Source organism: Nanorana parkeri, unplaced genomic scaffold (assembly GCF_000935625.1).
Source record: "Nanorana parkeri isolate BGI_ZX_2015 unplaced genomic scaffold, ASM93562v1 scaffold776, whole genome shotgun sequence".
Lineage (NCBI taxonomy): Eukaryota > Metazoa > Chordata > Amphibia > Anura > Dicroglossidae > Nanorana > Nanorana parkeri.
Genome location: NW_017307044.1, coordinates 42,153 through 45,975, shown reverse-complemented (window position 1 = coordinate 45,975; position 3,823 = coordinate 42,153). Strand labels below are relative to the sequence as shown.

The 3,823-nt window shown below is 42.3% G+C and overlaps 1 long non-coding RNA gene across 1 annotated transcript in view; it reads right to left on the bottom strand.

Annotated features, from left to right (window-relative positions):
- The window catches only part of LOC108793721, a 35,757-nt gene that overhangs the window by 25,465 nt on the left and 6,469 nt on the right, over nt 1-3,823 (bottom strand). The window contains exon 2 of the long non-coding RNA XR_001941660.1: nt 316-379. This is a non-coding gene — a long non-coding RNA (uncharacterized LOC108793721). The remainder of the gene's footprint in view (nt 1-315; nt 380-3,823) is intronic.

Below are 3,823 nucleotides of genomic sequence, written 5' to 3'. Positions count from 1 at the left end.
CCCCCCCCCCCCCCCCACATTCTTTTTCCTTATATTTGTTATTTAAAAACATATTTGAAAAATGTAAATCAAAGAAATTTGACTACAAATGCAAAGGAGATTGTACAATCACATTGCATCTTGTGGCTGGTTTTAGATTAGGGACATTATTTGTCAGGAGTGTTTATTTTGTATACTAAGGAATATTTATTCTCTGAATATAAAATATAGTGTATATTCTTTGTTTGTATTCGTGCAACCGTTATATGGTTTTATTTAAGAAAAATACAAAGAGATCTAGTATTTTTCCATGAATATTTTAACATTCTTGCATACCTTGGTTTTTGAACAGGTGGTTTAAATTTCTCTACAATCAATTCAGCATCATCATACAGGTCATCTAAACACAAAAAAAGAGAAGAAAAATGTTCAATGAGTAAGTATGCTTGAGTTCAATTCGCAGGTCGGTCATTGAATTCATTATAAATACCGGAAATTGCAAACTTTAATCAGAACCCCATTAAAGTCTAGGAGGGGACGAATCTTGAAAATCAGTTCAGGTAATCAGGTAAGGGATTGTCATAAAAAGAGTATGGAGAGCTTGGCACTGCCAAATGTCAATGGGGTCCTTTTTTCGAAAGCTGGCCATACACTATTAAATTTCTTTGATTCAACCTAAGCCTTTGAACAAAACAAAAATCTAACAAATCCACGCTAAATAGAGTGGATGGATGAATCTCCTGGCCAGGCAATTGTGTTCTGACAGCAGCGGGTGTGATGCTGTCCGAATACCCGAACAGTGACTGCAGCTGATTGGCTGCAATCACTGTTGAGCAGATAATTTTTGGCCAGACACCTTCCTCAAAAGCTGATTGAGTGATCAACTTTTGTCAAGCTGACAGGGCCACCCACTGTTTTAATTTCGGCTGATTCCTGTGAATTTGGCCAAAATTCTAGGAGTGTACAGCTTAATGGTGTCTGCATCCCCCGTTGACCAAGATAATTTGAGCTCATATGGTGTTGGCTTCTACCAGCAGCCAGGCCTGGCCAATGTATTCTAAAGAACAGCTTTGTTGAAGCAGCCACCTCCACTGCTCCTCCTTTCACTGACCTGAGGATCCAAGGCATATTGGCTATGAATATATTGGCTATATTCTGCAACTCTCTGGAAAGGCTTTGTGGTACCCCTGCAGCATCTCTTCCAAGTGGAACATTTTTTGTTCCCTCTGTGATGGTAAGATGGGATCTGGCATTTTTCTGTTGCAATAGGGATCCAAAAGGGTGGCCAGACAGTAATGGCCCATCTCCTTTATAGACAGAATCCTTGAGTCCTTGCGCAGGCACTGCATCATGAATGAGCCTATTCACCACAGATTTCCAGCAACAGAGGAACCCGAGTCATCGTTGTTGCTGAGGACAAAGGTGCCCTTAACAATCTCACCCCACCTCACCCAAAACAAACCCCTGCAAGCCTCCCTCCCACCCCAACCCTCCTCCTCATGCACCTCCTCCGCCTGCTCATGTCTCACAGGGAGTCAGTTGTGAAAGGATAGAGACACCAGGAAATCCTCCTTTTTCTCCTGCCGCAGTGCTTCCAGTGCCCGGCCTATTACACCATGCAGTGTGTGCACCAGCAGGAACACCAGAGGATTTGTGCCACAGATCCCTGCCTTGTACCGACCCAACATTATTGACCATTTCCATTGTGGATGACTTGCTTTCTATTTCTCATCTCCTGGACGAATTTCAACATCACATAGTTACATAGTATTTGAGGTTGAATAAAGACTCAGGTCCATCAAGTTTAACCTTTTGTGTGCATGTGTTAGTCTCTGTGTGTTCCATTTATTATGAGTACCTGTACCCCTGTATGTTATGGTCTCTGAGAAAGGTATCTAAACGATCTTTGAATGATTCCATACTTTCTGCTGATACCACTGCTTGTGGAAGAGAGTTCCACAATTATACTGCTCTCACAGAACAGAATCCCCTATGCCCTTTACTTTGTTGTTTAAATCTTTTTTTTCCTCCAATTTTAGGTGGTGGCCTCTTTTCTTCTTTAGTGAGTTTACAGTAAACAGTTTATTACTGTTATAATGATGTTATGGGGAGCTTTCCAACTTCAAAGTGAATATCTCGGTCCTGCATCACCACACCCAGCATATCTGAAACTCCTTCCCTTTTAAATGGGCCACCACCTCTTTGACCTCTATAGGTATTTGGATTACTCCTTCCTTTTGCCAAATGTTTGGTGCTAATTTTCCACCTTTTTTGGCCTCAGTACACTGTAGAAAGGAGTATTTCTCTTGGTTAGGCAGGTATAATGTTTTGCCGCATCTTCTGTATCCTTTTGAGTCTATTCCTGTCTCTACCCCTACACATTTTCTTGTTTCCTTGCTAGGGGAATTTCCTAATTTTGTTTGTGGCTTTAAACTGCACTGCACTACTTCTCTCTCTTTCCTGATAGGAGGGGATTTGGTTTCTGGACCCTGTACGTTATTACAAGGCGACACATGTGGCCAGGATCCTGGAGTGGTGAAAAATGGGTCCTCTTGGAACAAGAGTCCTGCTCAGTCCTGTTACCATGCCTTCCTTGGGTTGCTGATGGTGCCTTGAGACAGGTCATGCACCATCCCTTATTGTCTGCGACCTTTCAAGCCTTTCCATCTGTCTCTGTTAAGCCCATTGCCCCTCCCTTGGCCTCATGCTTGCTCTGATCATTCGTAATCCGTACATTGTCCAGGGTTTCCTGGACTCCGGTTTTTCTCCCCCCCCCCCTCACCACCCAAGCAATAATACCTTTAGGCTTAAGCATTTTCTTAACAGTGCTGTTTTAAAGTCAATTCCAAACCTGCAAGGCCGAACATCTCCCACACTCTCTTTTTGGCATGTACAGCAACTTGGACTCCTCCTACTGGAGCATAGGATTGACGCCTCCCCTCACTCTACTTTTATAGCCTCTGTGCAGAGCGTTCTGGGCATATCCTTCCATTAAGTTACTCTTTGCTTACTTAGCCACCAGAAGACCACATACCTAGATTTGTTTCTCAATGGGAAGCTGACCTGGGAGTTTGTTGGACAGACGATCAGAAAAATTCTGTTGTCTACTTCGCACAAGAAGCCTCAATTGCTAACAAATTCCAGGAAGCGGGGTACAAGATACTCTCCAGGTGCCTAAAAAAATTGTATAGTATATTCCCTTCAGCCTCCCTTTTGTGCTGGTAATGTAATTGGGCAAAGGGTTCCCTTTTGGGAATGCCAGATCCTACACCTGTTTTGAGATAAAATTTGACATCATCTTTAACCTCACAGGGGTAGATGTTGGTCAGGACTACACAAAATACTTGCAGGATATGGCCAAATCTCGTTACAGGAAGTCCCTTTTGATTCACCTGCTGAATGGAGCCAAAGACTGTATTCCACTACTCTGGAAGCAGACTAACCCTCCACGATTATGTTGTGGCTGCACGAGGTTGAGTACATTAAAAATATGAAAGATCTGACTTTATCATACCGTAACAGGGGGAACAGTTGGAAATTTGGTTTTATTGTCAGAAAGAAGAAAAGCATTTATTGAAATAACAAATCAAGATAACAGAACAAGTAAACAAACAATATGTTACCGGAGCGGTATATAGAAAAAAAAACTATGCACCAGAGATAAGGGCATTATACAGTCAACAAAATCATGACTATAAAAGAGTGAAAATGGAATGAATATTGTCAGAAGTGTATGTTTACTCCTGAATATAGGGTGCTTTTAGCTAGGTAGTTCTCCCAGGTTGTTGCCTGGTAGGGCATCCACAGTGTTTAATGGTCTGTCGGACATCATTACGGCGGTATG